A 22,516-nucleotide genomic window follows, 5' to 3' on the forward strand; every position below is an offset into this window, starting at 1 on the left:
CCACTACTAGGCATCTACCCAAAGGAAAAAAAGACATTCTATAATAAAGACATCTGGACTTGAATGTTTATGGCAGCACAATTCACAATTGCAAAGATGTGGAAACAACCCAAGTGTCCATCAATACATGAGTGGATTAATAAAATGTCGTATATGTGTACTATGGAGTACTACTCAGCCACAAGAAACAATGGTGATCTAGCACCTCTTGTATTATCCTGGATAGAGCTGGAGCCCATCCTTTGAAGTGAAGTATCACAAGAATGGAAGAACAAGCACCACATGTGCTGGCCATGAAATTGGTACTAACTGATCAACACTAAGGTGCTCACATGTAAGTAATATTCACTGGGTGCTGGTCAGGTGGTGGTGGGGTTTTGGGGGTATGTAAACTCACAACTAATGGGTGCTTAGTGCACTATATGGGGGAAGGGCATGCTTGTGTGAGGCAAACGTAATATATGTAACCAAAATGTTTGTACCCCAATATTCTGAAATTTAAAAAGTAAAAAGAGGCCAGGCGCGGTGGCTCACGCCTGTAATCCTAGCACTCTGGGAGGCCAAGGTGGGCGGATTGTTTGAACTCAGAAGTTTGAGACCAGCCTGAGCAAGAGCGAGACCCCGTCTCTACTAAAAATAGAAAGAAATTATACGGACAGCTAAAAATATATAGAGAAAAAATTAGCCGGGCATGGTGGCGCATGCCCGTAGTCCTAGCTACTCAGGAGGCTGAGGCAAGAGGATTGCTTGAGCCCAAAAGTTGGAGGTTACTGTGAGCGAGGCTGATGCCACGGCACTCTAGCCCAGGCAACAGAGTGAGACTCTGTCTCAAAAAAAAAAAAAGGTAAAAAGAAAATTAAATATTAAAAAGTTGTGAATTGCTCTTTTACTTCTCTTGGAATCGCTGATCAGCTTGTGGTAGAAGAGTGTGAAGGTGCTTGGTGACCACTCTGTATGTGCAGCTTCCAGCTGAGCTGAAAGTCCCTGGCAGACATCCTTGTAGGGAGGCCCTGAGACTGCTACACATCCGTGAGAAATGTCCCAGCATCTCAGTAAGATCTCTAGTTCCCCACCACATATACGTGGGTCACAGGGAGCAGTTGCTGCTTCTTTTGGGGGTTAGAGGATTAATCCACATGCATTTTTTGGTTTGAATGTAATAAGAATTGGCAACAAATTTTTTAAAAAAGGTCTGAATTATAAATGGTAGAGAGCAGCTGCAATTTTAAAAGGATGTTATATGATTTTATGCCAAAATAAACTGGAACTGCCAGTACTATTAATAGATTGTCAGTACTATTAACCAGACCTTCCTTTCTGAGGAAGAGGCAGGGAAGGAAGGTTTTTTAAAATCTTGAAAGCTGCATATCCTTTCTGTAGTCAGAGACAGAAGTCTCTGCTCTAGAAAGGGAGTCCTGAAAGAAAGAGAGCTTACGTAAGCTCTAGACCTCCTGAAAGAGTAACCGAATTCAAGAGGACTCATGCCTTATATGCAAGAATGTATTTGGAGCCAGAGGAACTCGGGCTTCTGGCTGGCCAGGTACTGAGTCCGGGAGGAGTATTTGATGTTTGCAGGAAAGGAGGTCACTCAGCATCTTGGTTAGAGCCCCAGAAATGTCAACGTAAAGAAAGAAGCTTGAGAAAGAAAGTCTAAATAATTTACTTGAGTGAAGGTGAGGACAGCTCCCTGGAAGACTCGGACTCATGTAACCTTGGATATGACCTTTGTTATGAGAACCCACAACAAGTGACTTAGGCAAAGATCTCAATCAGTTGAGGTTTATTACACCAAAGTTTGAGATGTTCCTGGGAAAAGCACAAACCACAGAAGCATCTGTGGTCTGTTTCACATTAAGGTGATGTGGAAACTCGGTATTTAACAGAAGTGGGCACACAGAAATAAAAAGCAGGGGGGAAGTGAGGTAAGTGGTTACATTCTTGTTAGACTTTTCTCAGTGCCCAGGAAATCTCCATTTTACATAAGGTAAGGTGAATTTTTGAAGAAAAAAAGAGAGTAAAGGAAGAACCAATTATGTAGATGTCCCTGGGTAGTTGGAAGAATGCTTGATCTTGTCCTCTGTCCCCTGTACCTGGGAAGAGAAGCCTGTAATCAACATTTCTGTGGAATCAGACAGACTTCAGATTGAGGAGTAGACTTAGCCTGCAAACCTAAAGTTACAATTTGTATGTCTTTGTTTATGGGAGGCCAGCTAAGAATTTCTTCGTGAATGATCTGTGGGGTCAGTCCTTGTAGATACCTGGATACCTGAGCCCTTTTACTTCTCACGGGGATCTGGCTGATGCATAACGTTAGTAAGAGCTGTTCATTTGGAAGCAGATGTTGCATGACTCGGCCTCCAGACTTCAGCTTCCCTTTTACATAAGCGGCGGGAGGGGGTTCTGAGATTTTTATTTTCTTTACAGGAGAAATTTATATGTAGTGTAATTATTCCTTACATATGTGTTGGTCTGTAAACTGGTTTGTAGAGTTATGTATGCTTGTCTTTTAAACTGTAGACTAAGAATATCCATAGAAGCTCTCATAATAAATAATACTGCTATTTCCATAAAAGTAGGAATACATTATTTAGTAGCTTAGTAGGCTTATTGTGGGATTAGTGTACTGTTATCTGGGAGGTTTCATGAGTATTCTGAAATAGCTGCAGAATTCATCAGACAAAGGAAAGTGATTATCATGAAACCAGTCTTCTCATATTTTCCTGCAGTTGCTGGGATAGCATGACATCTGCATTTATATTATTTAGACTAACGAGGGAAATTCTTTTTAAAATGTAAACCAGACCATGCATTTTTAAGAATTAGTAGAGCTTGAAAAGATCTTGTGAAAATTAAGTAAAATTGGGTTTGAAAAAACTGGATAAGATATGTCTACAGATTTGGTGCTCAAAAAAGCCACAGTGTGGAGAATACCAGTTTCTGTTACAAACAACGATTCCTGTATTTCTTTTCCTGCAAGTCATAAAGGCAAGTTTTGTGTGTGTGTGTGTGTGTGTGTGTGTGTGTGTGTGTGTGTTTTTACTTCTTCACACTTCCCAGTTCACAGAAGGGGCAAGATTTTTAACAAAAGACTATATGCTACTAACAAAGTACCTTGTGTTTAAAATAATAAAAAGGCATAAAAAAACCCAAAAAAACAAAAGACTGTATGCATTGGGGCAGGTTGTGTTAAAAGTGATGAGGTACTACATGCATTGGAGCAGGTTAGTGAGGGATGGTGAGTCTTGGCATCAGGATTCCTGAGCAAGGGCCTTCAATTCCTTTGTCTCTCAGAAATTCTGCCAGTTCTGGGAAAAAACTCAAAAAAGTCAAATAGTTAGTTGAAAGTTAGAGGGTTCTGGTAATGAAGCCCTACTGGCCTGAGAATGTAAAACATCAGAGGGAGAGGATTATAAAACATATATAGATCGCTGAACTTTGTTCATAGGTCCAGGCACAATGGTACAGAGACGTTTATTTTTGAGATCATCTACTTTGTCAGACTTTTTCAATGATACTTTTTATATTTTATATTCAGTTTAAGAAGGACTTTTATTCCCCATACAAATGAACATGATTTCCCTTATTGTAAGGTAATAATCCTAAGTGCAGCTTTTTTTTTTTTTTTTGCCATATTCTCTTCAGTCATCTGAAAGATTTGAGGCAATAATCTCACTTTTCTGATGTGATATGCAAGTCTCTGGACGCTATGTAATAATCTAACTTTCCTCATACATTTCAAACGCATCTTTTATTAGACCACTCCCATTTATTTTAAGTTTATTTCTCATACATCCTCTGGATGGATGGATAATATATAAACAGATCATATAGACAGGTATAGATAAAAATGCATATTTGTTTAGAAAATGCTATTTTCACAATAGTGAATAATGTTTAGATTTTTTATGTCTTAAATCAACTCCACATAACATATTTTTCATCTTTATGTTTGTATTTCAATAACACATACATATACAATGTATTAATTTTTAGTGAAATTCTGGGTTGAATGTAATCTTATTTTTTAGGACTTCAGTACCTAATTTGACAGTTGCAATTAACTTCAAGTTGTCTTTGCTGACTTTATTCACTTTTTACTTCAGGTAATACTACATTGTAAAAGCATATTGGAAGCTTCCTGTATTTATATGTTTAGCATCAGTTTCTAAAACCTGGAAATTATGTCATTTTGAATGTCTGGTACAGATAGAACATGTATACCTCAGTAAACATTCCCTATTAGTGTACTGGACTTTAAAGTCAACTAGAGTTTCCTCTGTGTGGTCATATTGATATGATATATAGTTATTTTCATTTACTGAACTTTCAGTGAACGTGTGTCTTCCTGTGTGCATCAAAACAACTGTCCTACTGCAGTTGTTGCTAATTTTATTCACTTGGTTAACGTTCTGTCTGACAGATTTTTCCACCGTAGAGTTAATTACCTCGTGAAGATTTACCAACTGATGTGTGTAAACTGTCACGTTTAATTTGGAAGCTCCTTTTTCTTTTTAGATTCTCTTTGCATATAGCTTACTTTGGAAAATGAAGGCTCTCATCTTCATTTTCTGGTCAGATAAACTGGGATTTGCCACTTACTGGGTGTTTGAAAGGCATTCCTCATGGACCAGGAGCTTTGACATCACTTGTGAGATTGTTAGAAATTCAGGCTTCACCCCAGATCTCCTGAATGAAAATCTGCATTTGAATAAGATCTCCAGTTCATTGTTTCACTCATTAAAGTTTGAGAGGTAACCTTTTAACTCAGCGTTACTTTGTATCTGGAATATATATATACAGCTAATCCTGTATGATGTAAATGCAGCACTCAAAAATGTACATGGTTGTTGGTGCTTTGAATTTTACAACTGTATCATCTAGAAAACTATAGTATCTACACTGGTTTTGTGGATCTTATGTCATCCTCCTTCCTCAGATTTAGAGAATATTTCTATGTTAAAAATTGTCCTTTTAAACAATAGCAGTCACTCATTTGAGTGAGAACCAGTCCTCTCCCTCTCTCACTTCACCTGGAGTCACGTTAAGAACTCTTCCCACAGCCACATTGTAAATATGTGTTTTTCTTTCAGGAACTGTTGACATTCGGGGATGTGTCCATAAATTTCTCCTTGGAGGAGTGGGAGTGCCTGGACCCTGCCCAGCGGAATTTGTATAGGGATGTGATGTTAGAGAACTACAGAAACCTGTTCTCCCTGGGTGAGGATCAATTCAATACACAATTTCTATTCCACACTAAGGATTTCATAACCCTCCCTTGTGGAATGTTTTCTGGGAGTTTCTGCTTTATATGAATGAGTTTCAGATTATTCTTTCTAAGGAAAACTGGGGGATTTGTTGGTATAGAAAAAAAAATCTTCAACATTCTTTATCTGGACATTAATCTTACTCTTTTTTGAGCTGATCTGTATCTTTCACTCTAGATTAGTGGTAATCCCAGAAATTTAGTGGTATAAAATATTGTTGTCCACACCCTTAAATCCCATTTCCACCATCCGTTTTTAATTCACTAGGACTGGGTAATAGATGTAAGGACCCACAACTTTTAACAGTTCTTAAATATTGTCAAGATTCTATCAGAAAATGATACTTTTTGATTAATTTTCTAAAATCTTCCATAACATTTTCTCTTCTCTACTGAGCAGAGTACTCGGTTGGTAACTGGAGAATACCAGCAAGAGTGATATAAATTTTTCTAATAAAACAGGTCTTGCAGCCTCTAAGCCAGACCTGATCACCTGTCTGGAGCAAAGGAAAGAGCCCTGGAAGGTGAAGAGACATGAGACAGTAGCAGAACACCCAGGTAGGTGGAAGTGAGTGAAGCAGATGACACAGGTGAGAGGTCCACAGGTTAAGGAGGAAGCCAGACCTTAAAGTGTGGTTTGGAAAACTCTGCTCCAATGGAAATGGTTTCTGAACAGCCTGGGCTTCTTTCTCTTGTTCTCACATTTGGGCATCTCTGTCCCTTGTTCTTAAGCTATCGAAGGACTTGACCTTCCCTTCAGTGATCTTCCTTTGAGGTTACAGTGAAAAGCCAAGTCTTGTTGATGGCTTATAAGAGACTGCAGGATCTCACTGCTCTTGCATTGTTTTTCAGGACATGGGAATATCTATGTATGTTTTGAGAAACTCTGTTAAACCAGTTTTTAATTTTCCTTTTTTCATCATATGTGAAATGTGTGAGTGTAGTGGTGATATTGGTATTTGGTTTAGAAATTCCAGAACACTGGCCAGGCGCGGTGGCTCACGCCTATGATCCTAGCAGTCTGGGAGGCCGAGGTGGGTGAATCGCTCCAGCTCAGGAGTTTGAGACCGGCCTGAGCAAGAGCTAGACCCTGTCTCTACTAAAAATAGAAAGAAATTAGCTGGACAACTAAAATATATATATATATATATGTTAAAATAGAAGCATTAAGAATGGGCATAATACAACTTGCATTGGTGTCTGTGCATTGAAGGAACTAACACCTTTTCCAGCTTATGAGCCAGTTCCAGCAGGTAGAGATGTTCCCTCTTGGTACCCTTCCCTTCTTGGCTGATGGGATCTCCTTTGGGTTTACAGATAAGATGGGTTATAGCTGGGTGTCAGTTCTGCTGCCAGGTATGCAGTGAGGTCTGTCTTTAATGTGGGCTTCTTAGCAGGGGCTTGTGTAGCTGTAAATCCTGTCTTCATGAGCCTTCAGGACACTGATCTGTGGGGGAGGCACGTGCAGTTGGTTCTGCCTGGGGCAGGCCTGGTATCAGGTGTACGGATGAGCGTTGCTCCCGCTGAGGACGTCAGAGGGTTGCCCCAGCTCACTGCCTGGGTACCGTGGTGGGCAGGACTGGCCTAGGACTGTGGCTAAGAGGGATGGAACTGAGTCACAGAGCTGCTTCAGAGGCCACAGTGAGAACTAAGGTCTGTAGGACTGTCTCCATGACCACAAACGGTCATCGCTTCTCAGGTCTCTGGATAGGCAGCACCACTCCCAGACCATGACTGGGAGAAGCTGGAGGTGCCTACGTAGTCACTGCATAACTCTCAGCGGGACCAAGTTGAGTGGGCCATTTCCTGTTCTGTAGCTAAGACGAGGGTTTCCCAAGTTTGCCACATGAATGAGGGCCTGCCTTCTTAAAATAACCCTCCTTGGTATAGGGCTTTATCAGGGTTTTACGCCCTTCTCTCTGGATCCTGAAGCTCTCATAAAAGCACGGTTTTAAGAGTGATCTGACTATATCACCCAGGCTCATCTCCAACTGCTGGACTGAAGTGATCCTCTCACCTCAGCCTCCTAGTAGCCGAGATTACAGGTGTGAGCCACTGTGTTGGGCTGTCATAGAGGCACTTTTGTCATAGGTGGCTGCCAAATGTTCGTTGTTATGGGGAGATAAACAAGCGGGGGGCTTTTTATTCCATCATCTTCCTGATTTCACACTCTGTGTATTTTCACTTTCCATTTTATTCTATATTAAATTTTCTACAATTTTAGTTTCAAAAATTCAGAATAATATGCTAGAATTTCACATTATGCAAGAAATAAATTAGATAATCCATAGGTATCCCATAATAATTAAAAGGTTCACTTGAACGTTTGAGTTTACTGCAGGCAAAAACGAATCATTAGAATTGTCATCTACGGCCATAACACCCCCAATGTGCCTGATCTCGGAAGCTAAGCAGGGTCGGGCCTGGTTAGTACTTGGATGGGAGAATTGTCATCCTCTTTTCTCAACCGATATCTAAATTATAATATAATTTTTGCCAAATGTTTATTTTACATGGCAGTGACTCCCATCATATTTTTCAAAATTTATTTTTACTTTATGCTCAAATATAAGCTTTTCTTTGCTGCCAAGGATGAATTACAGCATTTTCAGTTTTTGTAAGAATAGCATGAATACTGTAATAACATAATAAAAGTTATCTTTAATGTTTTTAAATGCTTAGATATTCTGATTAGATCCTTTTGTTAATGATTGTAATACTTTTTTTTTTTTTTTTTTTTTTTTTTTTTGACAGAGTCTCACTTTGTTGCCCTGGCTAGAGTGAGTGCTGTGGCGTCAGCCTAGCTCACAGCAACCTCAAACTCCTGGGCTCAAGCGATCCTCCTGCCTCAGCCTCCCGAGTAGCTGGGACTACAGGCATGCGCCACCATGCCCGGCTAATTTTTTCTATATAGATTTTTAGTTGGCCAGATAATTTATTTCTATTTTTTTTTTTTTAGTAGAGACAGGGTCTTGCTCAGGCTGGTCTCGAACTCCTGACCTCGAGCAATCCACCTGCCTCGGCCTCCCAGAGGGCTAGGATTACAGGCGTGAGCCACCGTGCCCGGCCTTTAATACATTTTTTGTGAAATTTTATTGCTGTATAGCATAGCAATGATTTAAAAAACCTGCTGTACATGGGTTTACAGTCATAGTTGAACATTGTAGTTATCCAGAAAAAAATTTTTTTAATGGTAAAGCAATATTTCACACAGGATTTTATGTCTAAACATTTCTTTTATTCTCGTTTTGCGATTCCATATTACTGTGTTTCTTTTTTACACGTCAGTTTTTTTGTGTGTTTGCTTTCCCTGTTGTATTAAAATTTTGGATGAAATCACAACACTTCTAAGGCAATGTGTGTTTAAAATATGAATGTGCCGTGTATATTAAAAATAACGTATGTGAGTTTGTCTCTACAAATATTACCCCAAGTTTGGCTATGACTATTCTGTGTATTTCTTTTTCTGGCTGGTTTTCCATGGTGGTTTCGTCCTGTCTGGGTGAGCAGTCACGGAGCTAGTCTTAAACGCGCCGTGCACTTCGTGAGGAATGCGTGTCCGCTTGGTAGGAGGGAGACGCTCCTGCGCTTCAGTGCGTTTCGGAGGCAACTGTTGCGTCGCATTCCAGACGGGTGGCGCTCGGCGGGGGCGGGTGCGGGTGCGGGTGTGGTGCGGGTGGCGCCTGGCGGGTGCGGGTGTGGGTGTGGGTGCGGTGCGGTGCGGGTGCGGGTGTGGGTGCGGTGCGGGTGGCGCCTGGCGGGTGTGGGTGTGGTGCGGGTGGTGCCTGGCGGGTGTGGGTGTGGGTGCGGTGCGGGTGCGGGTGTGGGTGCGGTGCGGTGCGGGTGTGGGTGCGGTGCGGGTGGCGCCCGGCGGGTGCGGGTGCGGGAGTGGGTGCGGTGCGGGTGGCGCCTGGCGGGTGCGGGTGTGGCTGTGGGTGCGGAGCCGAGGCGGGCTGCCAGGCGGGCAGGTGGGCAAGGGCCTCGTGTGTGTGTCCCGCGTGAGCGAGGCACTGCCCTTCCCCGCGCCCGCGTGGGCTGCGAGCTCGCCGGGCCCTCCGCGGGCCGGGGCCTGGTCGCTCGCGTGCAGACACGCGTGGAAAACCGCAGTTGGACGGGCCCCACGGCTGCGGGACCTGGATCGCACGGCCCACGGGGAGCGCGCAGCCGGCGGCAGTGCGGGCCGAGGGTCGCTCCGCGGCGGCTGCAGACCCCGCAGTTGGGGCTTGCACCTTTTTGCCCACATCCTTAATGGCGCATTTTATGTTGTTCATTGTTAAACTCAATAAATATACCTCTTGTTGTTTAAAAAAAAAAAAGGTCATTTTAAAAAATGCATAGCTACTTTAGCTATCTTTTTGAATTATTTAAAAATAAGAACATTTACCACCTTAAATGTTTTTAAGTGTACATTTGATTAATAGTAGGTGTATTTTTATTGTTATGCACAAGACCTCTGGACTTTTACGTCTTGCAAAGCTAAAACTAAACACCTATTAAGTAACAACTGCCCATTTTACCCTCTCTCCAGCCCTTGGCAAAACTCATTCTATTTTCAGTTTCTGAATTTGACTGCTTAAAATACATCATATTAAGTGCAATCCGAAACTCTCTGTCACCTTGTTACTGGCTAATTTCAGTTAGCCGGATAATGTCATGGTTTGTCTTTATAGAATTTGGCAATATTTTCTTTCTTTTTCTTTTCTTCTTTTTTTTGAGACAGGAGGCAGGGTCTCAGTCTGTAGCCTGTGGTATAGTGCATTTAAGTGGTCCTCTTGCCTCAGCCTCCAGAGTAGCTGGGACTGCAAGCACACACCACCATGCCCAGCTGATTTTTCTGTTTTTTGACAAGACAACAGTTTCAATATTTTGCTCAGGGTGACCTTAAACTATTGGCCTCAAGCAATCCTCCTGCCTTGGCCTCCCAAGGTGCTAAGATTATAGGCATGAGTCACCACACCTGGCCTAAGATTTTTATTTTTAAGGCTTAATAATATTCCATTGTCTTTATCTGTTCATCATGTGAGTGACATCTGTTATCCATGCCTCTGGCGTGTGTGGGGTGATGCTACAGTGAACGTGGGTGTGCACACATCTCTAGCTTCTGCACTGCATACTTGGGATGGAGACCCAGACTTGGGATTTCTGGATCATATGTTACTTTTCATTTTTAATTTTTTTAGTATTCTTCATATATTTTTCATCATGTCTGCATCATTTATTCCCACCAGTATTTCAAAAAACATTCCTGTATATCTTTGACAAACTTTTTTTTATATTGCCCGTTCTGAGTGTGAGGTGATATTTCACTGACTTTGCATTGCATTTCTCTAAAATTTAGTAATATTGCGTATCCTTTCAAATGCTTGCTGCACGCTTGTGTATCTTTGGGAAAATGTCAGTTCAATTCTTTGTTCATTTTTTAATTGAGTTATTCAGTTTTTGTTTTATTTTAGTTTATGTATTCTGAGTATTAACTCCTATCATATATGTGACTTACAGATATTTTGACCCATTTCTTAGGTGGCATGTTCATTCAACTGAATGTTTTCTTTTATGTACATAAATTCTGAAATATCGTTTAGTCCCACTGTTCTGTTCTGTTCCTTTGCTTATGCATTTGATGTCATATCCAAAAGAACAACGCTAAGACTAATGTCATGATCTTTTTCCTATATATTCTAAGAGTTTTATTAGTTATATTTTTTATGTTTTAAGTATTTAACCCATTTAAAAATATTTTTGTATGTGGTGCAAGGGATTAGTCCAACTTCAGTTTTTTTTTATATAGGTATCCAGTTGTCAACAGCATTTGTTGAAGAGACTCTCTTTTTCCATTGGGTGGTCACGGGCACCCCTGTGAAAACCAGTTTTTTGGGCTCTCTATTCTGTTTTGTGATCTATTTGTCTTTATGCCAGTATCACATTGTTTTTATTTTTGTAGCTTTGTGATACATTTTGAAATCAGGAAGTGTATTGTCTCTTGGTTCTTCTTTTTAAAGGGTATTTGGCTAATCCTAGTTTCTAAATAAATTTTAGAATTTTTAAAATACTTTTGTAAAAAAAGGTGCCAGTGGGATTGTGAGAGAGAGGTTACATTGAATTTATCACTGTGGGTATTACTGACATGTTAATAATATCAAGTAGTCCAATTCTTGAGCAAGAATATGTTTAAGAGTATGGTTAATATCCACATCTTTTTGGATTTGCCAGTTTTTCTTCTGCTTTTCATTTCTGGTTTCATTTCATTTTGGTCAGCATGCACTGTATGATTTCAGTCATCTTAAATTTGATCAGACTTGATGTGTTCTAATATAAGATACCATGTGTAATTGAAAACATTGTATATTTTGCTGCTTTTGACTTGAGAGTTCTGTACATGTCTGTTAGGTTTAATTGGTGTATAATGCTGTTTGAGTTTTCTATTTTATTATTGAGCTCATATCTGATTTTTCTATTCATTTTTGAAAGTGGGGTCTTAGTCACCGTGTTACAGTGTATTTCTTGCTTCACTTCTGCCAATATTTGTTTCATATATTTGAAATATGTAATGTCATATATACATGTGATGTAATATTATACAACACATTATATAATATATGTAACCTATACATGTGCTTTTAGATACACTTACATACATATATATTTTACTGTTATAGATTCCTGTAAATGGACTCATTTTATCATTTTGTAATATCAGTCTTTGTTTCTCATGACAGTTTTGACCAAAAGTGTATTTTTTTTTTTTTCCTTTGGAGATAGTCTTGCTCTGTCACCTTGGCTAGATTACAGTGACATCATCATAGCTCACTGCAGCCTCAAACTCCACAGCTCAAGTGATCCTCCTGCCTCAGCTTCCCAAGTACCTGAGGCTACAGACATATGTCACCATGCCCTCCTAATTTTTCTGTTTAGTAGAGATAGGGTCTCACTCTTGCTCAGGCTGGTCCTCAAACTCCGGAGCTCAAACGATCCTCCTGCCTCAGCCTCCCAGAGTGCTAGGATTGCAGGCATGAGCCACCATACCTAGACATAAAGTATATTTTGTCTAATATAATTATGCCCCCTACGCCCACTTGTAGTTACTATTTTCATGGAATATATTTTTTTTATTTTTTTATTTTCAGCCTATTTGACACCTTAGAGCTAAAATGAGTCTCTTGTAGACAGAATATTGTAGAAACTCATTTATTCTTCTTTTTTTCTTTCATTTTTTAAAGTATATTTAAATCTTTTTACTTTTTTTTTAAAGACTAGTCAAGTGCAGTAGTGAGAAGGGAGAAAGTAGTAGAACAGGAGTTTAATCTGTAACTGACTGTGAACAATCAAGTGAGATAACTCACTACCTTCGGACCAGCCAAAACTCATGTATTCTTAATCCATTCACTCATACTATCTTTTTTATATTAAAGAGTTTAGTCCATTTATATTTAAAGTAATTATTGAAAGAAGTGAAATTACTCTTCAGTTCTTGTGTCGTTACCCTCATTTCTTCTCTTAATGCCTTCATTTTATTGCTTTTGTATTACCTTCTTTGATTGTTTTTGTTTTCTTTTGCATAACATATATAGATATATAGGTAGTTTCTTTTTGAACACCTGGACAAATGGAGAGTACAGAAACATTAGCAACTTAACTTCATTTGAAATAAAAAAACCACAGCTGTTTACACCCCCACTTTGTTATTAACGTGAAAAATTATATTATTTTATATTGTGCATGTATTAATAGAGAACTTTCAGATTTCTGAAATAGTGTGCTGAAATTTATGTTTTATAAAATCTGAATTAGATAATTAGCATGCACCTCACATTTATTAAAATGACTGGTTCGTATCTTTCAATTTGTTGCCTGCAAATATTAGCATTTTCATCCAATGTTACCAACCTTTATCTGAATGATAACATAATTTATTCCTAATTGTGCATCTTATATATGAGTTTCACACCATATTTTACAACATCCATATTTTACCTGTATTAAGAAATTTAACACTTTTGTTTTGCTTCTGAAACCTGGAGTCAGCCTTTCTCTTTTGTGTAAGAGCAGCAATATATTAATAACATAAGACAGCAGTTGCTCTAGTGTCATTTGAATGCCTAATCTTTAAAATTTTTTTATCAAAGCTTTTTTATGAAAGATTATAATATGTTTTTGTGAAGTAATACTGCCCTAACCTTATGGTAATGATTTAAAATCTGTGCTCTTCATGGATGCCCAGTCATTCTTGAAAATTATAGTTATCTAGAATTCTTCAGTAATACACTACGCTTATTCAGAATTTCATGGGTTAAAATTTTTTTAAATTTTGTTTTGTAGTTTTATAGTTCTGTTTCATTTTTAAAGTAGGTTACCTCACATCAGTTAGTTATGTTTTTAGTTTTTACCTGTACACTTTAAGACATTGTGTAGCAAAAGTCAAGTATAAATCAGTCATGTTTGCCAATGTGATTTTCTTTGTGTTTGTTTGCCTGTATAAATATTACTCCTAATTTATTTATGAATAGTATTTTTTTCTTGGTTGGTGGTCAGTGGTTATTTTATCCTGTGTCTAGGTGAATAGCCATGAAAATTTTATTAATTTCAACAGGTATTTATTGGTGAATATATATTATCCTTGTGTGAAACATTTGAAGATAATTTTTGAAAAGCTTGAAAACACTGTTTTTGGTATTATTGTTTATTTTTCATTGTAAAAAAACACATGAAATTTACAGTGTTAAATATTTTGATTATATGCTTTAGTCATGTAAAGTATGTTGACATTGTTATGCAACATAAGTCTCTAGAACATTTTTGTCTTGTAAAACTGAAACTCAACATACATGAACCAACTACCTATTTTCCCCACTGTCCTTTACAAACACTATTCTATTTTTTTGTCTCTAAAAATGTAACTACTTTATATTTTTTATATAAGTAGATTTGTGAAGTATCTGTTTTTTAGGGGAGACTGGCTTATTTCACTTAACAATGTCAAGACTTTTCTTTATCATAGATGTTAGAAAATTTCCTGCTTTTTAAAAGCAGAGTAGTATTCCATTATTTTTATATGCCAAATTATATTTATCTATTCGTTTTGTGAGGCAACTTTGGTTTGTTTTCACATACTGGCTTTTATGAATAATGTTACAAGGAATATGTATGTCCAAATAACTCTTCATATGACCGTTTATGTGATAGTTTTATATCTGCCCTGTTTTTTTTCCTTGGTCTCGTTGTCTGCCGTTACGCTAGTAGCGCACTGCTTTGATTACTGTACCTTTGTAACATGTCTTGAAGTCAGAAGGTGTGGTGCGTCCAACATTGTTTCTTTTTTTGGAGATTGTTGGGCTCTTCATGTTCTTTGGCATTCCACATGATTTTTGAACTGCTTTTTCTTTTTCTGCAAAGTATGACATTGAAAATGTTAAAGAGATTGCATGGAATTTGTAGATCATTTTGGGCAGTATGGACATATTTACGATAGTGAGTCCTCCAACCCTTGAGCAAGAGCATTCTCAAGAATGTGTGATTTAGTTTCCATTTATTTGTGGATTTTCTGGCTTGCCTTCTGTTATTGATTTCTACTTTCATTCCATTTTGGTTGGTCACAAACAATAATCTGTAAGCTTTTAATTTGTAAAAGTTTATAAAGAATTGTTTAGTGTCCTAACAGATGTTCAGTCCAAAAGAGTGTCTTATGAACTATTGAAAAGATTGTGTATTGTGCTGTTGTGTGGAGTGTTCTTTAAATACGTATTAGATATACTTGTTTTATAGTGCTTTCAAGTTTTCTGTTCCCTGATTAATATTGTGTCTTGCATTATTATTATTATTATTATTATTTATTTTTTTTTTTTTTTGAGACACAGTCACATTTTGTTGCCCGGCCTAGAGTGAGTGCCGTGGCATCAGCCTAGCTCTCAGCAACCTCAAACTCCTGGGCTTAAGTGATCCTCTTGCCTCAGCCTCCCGAGTAGCTGAGACTACAGGAATGCACCACCATGCCCGACTAATTTTTTTCTATATATATTTTTAGTTGGCCAGATAATTTCTTTCTATTTTTTTAGTAGAGACGGGGTCTCACTCTTGCTCAGGCTGGTCTCGAACTCTTGACCTCGAGTGATCCACCCGCCTCGGCCTCCCAGAGTGCCAGGATTACAGGCGTGAGCCACTGCACCCGGCCACATTATTATTCATTACCAAAAGTAGGGTATGGAAATATCCTAACATTATTATATTGCTATGTATTTCTTGATTCAGTTTTGTGAATGTTTGCTTTACATGTTTGGCAACCCTGATTTTATACAGATAGATATATAACATTATATATATAAATATATAAAAATAAATGATAGGTTCCCAGTGAATGAATACTTTTTTGTTATTTAATATCTTTCTTTGTCTTTTATAACAGTTTTTACTTGAAGTATATTTTATGAAATAGGAGAATTTTTGCCTCAAAATATACTGTATATGCCTAATTGTGACCTCCCCTACTGTCATTGGACTAAAATTTGCTTGGAATGTCTTTTTCTGTCCTCCCAATTTTAGTCCATTTTGTTCATTTGATTGATGATGAGTCTCTTGCACACAATACAGAGTTGCTTTTTTTGATTTTCTTAAATTCCTGTCTTTATTCAATTGTCTTTTGATTGTGAATTTCAGCCCCTGAATATTTATATAAATTTCTGAAAGAGAAGGACTTACTATTGCCATCTTATTATTATGATTATTTTGATTCTTGTAGCTATTTTGCCCCATTTTTCTATCTTTGTGTCTCATTGTGTTTTGTAGTCACATGCTTTGACTCAATTCTTATTATTTTAGTGTGTCGTTATAGATATTGTGGTTAGTGATTATACAATGCTTCTTATAGTTACAAGAATCTATTTAAACTGGTAACACCTTAACTTTAGTTGTATATAAAAATTCTTCGTCATTACTTCTGCCCTCGACTTTTGTTATTGATATCACCAATTATATCTTTTTACATTGTACACCCATTAATGGAGGTTTAGTGGTATTTTTTTGTTTTTGTTTGCAAGTATTAGAGCATGACTAAAAGTGTTTTCTGTACTTTCATTATAATACTACAGAATTTTACTTAAGTGTACTTATGTATTTTTCCAGGAAAGCTATCTATTTTCATGTGAGTTTGTGTTGTTTTCTAGCATCTTTTTATTTTCAATGCAAGGGGCTCTCTTTGGCATTTTTTTGTGGGGCATGTCTAGTGGTGATAAACCTTTTCAGAATCTAATTATCTTGATCAGTCTTTATTTTTCTTTATTTAAATGGGCAGTTTTGCTTAATATGTTGTTTCTGCTTTGAAGTTTTTATTCTTTTTGCAATTGACACATCATTTTTGCTCCGCTGCTTTGAAGATTCTCTTCTTGTGTGTGATTTCCAAAACTTTGCTTATTATCTGCCTTGTTAGGTGTCCCTTGGTGTCTCTCCTAGCTGAAGTATGTTGAGCTTCTTGATTTTTTATGTCTTTATTCTTACATTAGAAAATTTCTCAGTCATTTATTATCATATGCTTCAGCTAAACAATTTAATTTCTTTTTATGATTTTATTTTTCATTGATATTCTCATTTTCCTGATTTCATTTCGTAGTCAGTATTCTCATTTCACTCATTAAGCATCATTCACATGGTTATTTTATTTTATTTTATTTTATTTTTTTATTTTTCTTTAATTTTAGAGACAGAGTCTTGCTCTGTTACCCTGGCTTGAGTGCCAGGGGAATCATCATAGGTCACAGCAACCTCAAATTCCTGGGCTCAAGCAATTCTCCTGCCTTATCATCTCCAGTAGCTTAAACTACCAGTTTGCACCAACACACTAGCTAATTTTTCTATTCCTGGTAGAGACAGGGTCTCACTCTTGTTCAGGCTAATCTCAAACTCCCAACCTCAAGTCATCTTCCCACCTTAGCCTCGCAGAATGCTAGGATTGGAGGAGTGAGCCACTGGGCCCAGCCCAGATGTTTATTTTTAATTTTTTTTTCAGTTACTTTATACATTTCCATTCCTTGGTGGTTTATTTCTGATTATGTTGTTTGTTTGATTGGGCTATGGTACCCTGATATTTTATGTGTGTTGTAATCTTTGGTAGAGATTTGAGGATTAAAAAAAGCCACTTGTCAGAAACTTTATCAAAGTGACTTTCTCTTGGGAAACTCTGGAAACAATGGACTGTACTAGAGATAGAAGAAGCCCCAAATCTGCTCTGAAGATGTTTCTTCTGTGGAATTTTGTGTTTATTTTCCAGTTAAAACAATTTTCTCACATTTCTTCGGAAGAGCCTGTCATCATTTGCTACACCTGTTCCCTGTCTGTGGTATTAAAGTCCCTCTGCTGCTGTAACAATCTTTTACCTTTGGTTTCAGAACACCGAGTCTGCCCTTCAAATCATAGCACTGTTCTTTGAAGCACCCTGTCTTATGGTAGATAGAAACCAGTCTTTGTAAGTGCCCCAAAAAGCCAGAAGGATGGTCACGGCTGTCACTATTTTCTTTCTCTGTTAAGGGAGAAACTGGGGTTTGGGAATTTACTTTTGTATGCACTGTGTTATATTAAGGAGGAAAGGCCATGATGGGTAAATATAACAGACTCTTCTTTCTCTTCTGTGTGGCTCTTGGCATTGTGCTCACCTGGTGTGCTGCAAACTCTGACCTAGCAATTAGAATTCCCACAAAGGCAATTTTGTCAGTATAATTTTGTTCTATTTATTTATTTAAAAGAGAATTAGGGTCTGTATATTGTATTATGCCATCTTGCTAATGTGCTTGGTATAATTTTACATGTTGAATTTGTAATGTATATTAATCTGATTCAGAAAAAAAGACACAAGTGGAATAATTTGTTATTTTTTAAATTTCTTTCAGCTATGTCTTCTCATTTCACCCAACACCGTTTGCCAGAACAGAGCATAAATATTTCATTTCAAAAAGTGATACCGAGAAGATACGGAAGCTGTGGCCTTGAGAATTTAAACTTAATGAGAGATTGTGAAAGTGTGGGTCAGTGTAAGGAACAGATACAGTGTTATAATGGACTTAACCGATGTTCACCGACTACCCACACCAAAATCTTCCAGTGTAATGAACGTTTGAATGTCTTCAAAAAATTCTCAAATATACATAGATACAAGATGCGACATCCTGTAGCGAAACCTCTTAAAAGTAAACAATGTGGGGAGGGCTTTAACCAATGCTCACATATTACTGAACGTGAGAAAATTAATGATGGTGAGAAACCTTACAAATGTACACAATGTGGCAAAGTCTTTAAATCTTGCTCAAGTCTTTCTAATCATAACACAATTCATACTGGAGAGGCAGCCCACAAATGTGAAGAATGCGGCAAAGCCTTTAATCAGTTGGCACATCTTACTAGGCATAAGAGAATTCATACCGGAGAGAAACCCTACACATGTGAAGAGTGTGGAAAAGCGTTTAAGGAGTTCTCCTATCTTACTACGCATAAGAGAATTCATACTGGAGACAAACCCTACAAATGTGAACAATGTGGCAAAGCCTTTAACCAGTTGTCATATCTTACTATGCATAAGAGAATTCATACTGGAGAGAAACCCTACACATGTGAAGAGTGTGGAAAAGCATTTAACTGGTGCTCATACCTTTCTGCACACAAGAGAATTCATACTGGAGAGAAACCCTACAAATGTGAAGAATGTGGCAAAGCCTTTAATCAATTGTCACATGTTACTATTCATAAGAGAATTCATACTGGAGAGAAACCCTACAAATGTCAAGAGTGTGGCAAAGCATTTAACTGGTTTTCATACCTTACTGCGCACAAGAGAATTCATACTGGAGAGAGACCCTACAAATGTGAACAATGTGGCAAAGCCTTTAACCACTTCTCGTATCTTAGTACACATAAGGCAGTCCATACTGGAGAGAAACCCTACAAATGTGTAGAGTGTGGCAAAGCCTTTAACCAGTTGTCATATCTTACTATGCATAAGAGAATTCATACTGGAGAGAAACCCTATAAATGTGAAGAATGTGGCAAAGCCTTTACCAAGTTGTCAAATCTTATTATGCATAAGAGAATTCATACTGTAGAGAAACCCTACAAATGTGAAGAGTGTGGCAAAGCATTTAACTTGTTTTCATACCTTACTGCGCACAAGAGAATTCATACTGGAGAGAAACCCTACAAATGTGAACAATGTGGCAAAGCCTTTACCCAGTTGTCATATCTTACTATGCATAAGAGAATTCATACTGGAGAGAAACCCTACAAATGTGAAGAATGTGGCAAAGCCTTTACCCACTGCTCATATCTTACTATTCATAAGAGAATTCATACTGGACAGAAACCTTACAAATGTGAAGAGTGTGGCAAAGCATTTAACTGGTGTTCATACCTTATTGCACACAAGAGAATTCATACTGGAGAGAAACCCTACAAATGTGAACAATGTGGCAAAGCCTTTACCCACTGCTCATATCTTACTATGCATAAGAGAATTCATAATGGACAGAAATCCTACAAATGTCAAGAATGTGGCAAAGCCTTTAACCAGTTTTCATATCTTACTAAGCATCAGAAAATTCATAATGGAGAGAAACCCTACAAATGTGGAGAATGTGGCAAAGCCTTTATCTACTGCTCATATCTTACTGTTCATAAAAAAATACATACTGGAGAGAAACCCTACAAATGTATAGAATGTGGCAAAAACTTTAAGCAGTTCTCATACCTTACTAAACATGAGAGAATTCATACTAAAGAGAAACCCTACAAATGTGAAGAATGTGGCAAAGCCTTTTTCTACTGCTCATATCTTACTATGCATAAACAAATTCATACTGTAGAGAAACCCTACAAATGTCAAGAATGTGGCAAGGCCTTTAAGCGGTTCTCGTATCTTACTGTGCATAAAAGAATTCATACTGGAGAGAAACCCTACAAATGTGAACAGTGTGGCAAAGCCTTTACCCAGTCCTCATATCTTACTATGCATAAGAAAATTCATACTGGAGAGAAACCTTACAAATGTGAAGAGTGTGGCAAAGCATTTTATTGGTATTCATACCTTACTGCACACAAGAGAATTCATACTGGAGAGAAACCCTACAAATGTAAAGAATGTGGCAAGGATTTTAGCCATACCTCTCAGCTAAAGGTACATAAGGTAGTTCATACCGGAGAGAAGCCCTACAAATGTGAAGAATGTGGCAAAGCCTTTAGCCAGCGCGCATCTCGTACTGTACATAAGAGAATTCATAGACAAGAAACTCTACAAATGTGAAGAATGCAGGAAAGTCTTTAAATATTGCTTAAGGTTTTCTAGTGATGCGATAATTCATACAAGAGAGAAACCCTACAAATATAAAGAATGTTTCAAAGCCTTTACCTGGTGCTCTTATCTTCCTGTACATCAAAAAATTCATACATGGGCAGAATCCTAGAATTGTAAACAAAGTGTGAGAGTCTTTAATAACGTTAACTGGTTACATATTTCTCAACATCAGACGGTCATGCTGGGTAACAATGATATAAATGTACAACTTTCAAAGTGTCTTTTAGAAGGTAGAAGTTTTAGAGTGTCATGAGAATATACTGGGAAGAGTAGTACAACTTTAAAGAGTAGTGGAAGACTTTTACTTGTATCACAGATCTTATTGTGCATAGGATAATCTATACCAGAATAAATCATTAATTGCTCAAATTTTATTTAAGTTGAGACAATTTGGAGTGGAGAGGAACTCTACAAATGTAATAAATGCAGAACATCTGTTCAAAAAACACATCTTAGAAAACACCAGAGTTGATACTAAAAGATATTTTACAGATGCCACAATGTGAAAAGGTATTTAATCAAAAATCCAGTCTAGGTAAACATTAGAGGATTCCTGGTAGAAAGACTTAAGGCACCAGTATACTCAGAAATTACTCTACAGCAGAGTGTTGGCTATAGAGAATGATTCAAAGTTAAAATAGTTAGAAAATTTATGTGTATGTAGGTTTAAAAGAAAGAGATTGATTTATGGTGAGTTACGACTATCCTGAAAATATCCTGTTTTGCATTAAAAAGTTTAGATATTTGAAAACTAAATATTGATGCAAATTACTTGATGCTATGGCTTAGAGTTTTTGTAAAATGAAAGGTTTTTATATTAGGTGAGAATTATTAGCTTACTTTTCTAAGGAATATTAAGGACAGTGAAAGGTAAGATGCGTAGAGAGTCTAACTGTAGAGTCTCTGTGTGATTGACTTGTTAAGAGCCTTGTAAGTGATGTCAGAAGTAGGTGTGATGAGTAATATTCTTCTACATTGTAATTACAAACCATTTGAATTTCAGAAGTAAATTGTTTTGCAAATTGTATTAGGGTAATTCAGGTAATAAAACATAGTAGATCTTGCAATGCCTTTTTAGAAGAGTATTGTGAACTTAATTTGTTGTAATAGAACAAAATTTTGTTTAATTTGTCATCTGTTGTGCAAAAATAAAGTATTATCATGCCACCAACATTAACGTATCCCATCTTATTCAAGGTTGTAGGTGCCAGATGGTAGCAATATACTCCTGGGGAACATAGTAGAATAACATCTGTAGTGATTTTATTCCAGTAGGCTTTAAAGTGCAAATAATTTTAAGAATATTATTTCTATAGGTTATATTTTTATTCTTTATATAGCTTAAGGGTCATTATAATGCTTATGATGAAGTGTTATGGGAGTATAATTAAAATCCACACATTTCAGAATCCTGAATGACTATTTGCAAAATGTCATGCTATGTTTCTCTTTGAACATGTGGCCACTCTGGCCTACAAAACACATACATACTTTTATTTTTTACTTACATGCAATGAAAAAGATTATTATCTCATGCTAAAGGAAAACTTTAGTTGTAAGAGTATTATGGAGAAAGTAGTTATTTTTGTGTGCATATTACTTTTGAGAAAAAAACACTTTAGAGTGAAATAGGTAATTTCAAACGATTTATTAGGAAAGTAGAAACCTCAAAGATTCTGTAAGTATATATATATACATATACACACACATATATATACATATATATATATGTGTGTGTGTTTTTTTTTTTTTTTTTTTTTTTTTTTGAGACAGTCTTGCTCTGTTTTCCGGGCTAGAGTGCCGTGGCGTCAGCCTAGCTCACAGCAACCTCAGACTCTTCGGCTCAAGCAATCCTACTGCCTCAGCCTCTTGAGTAGCTGGGACTACAAGCATGGACCAACATGCCCGGCTCATTTTTTCTATATATATGTTTA

The 22,516-nt window shown here is 37.4% G+C and overlaps 1 pseudogene; it reads left to right on the top strand.

Moving 5' to 3' along the window:
• The first annotated feature begins 1,498 nt into the window (after positions 1–1,498).
• On the top strand, positions 1,499–20,691 carry LOC123629028 (annotated as a pseudogene).
• Positions 20,692–22,516: the final 1,825 nt, after the last annotated feature.

Source organism: Lemur catta, chromosome Y (assembly GCF_020740605.2).
Source record: "Lemur catta isolate mLemCat1 chromosome Y, mLemCat1.pri, whole genome shotgun sequence".
NCBI lineage: Eukaryota > Metazoa > Chordata > Mammalia > Primates > Lemuridae > Lemur > Lemur catta.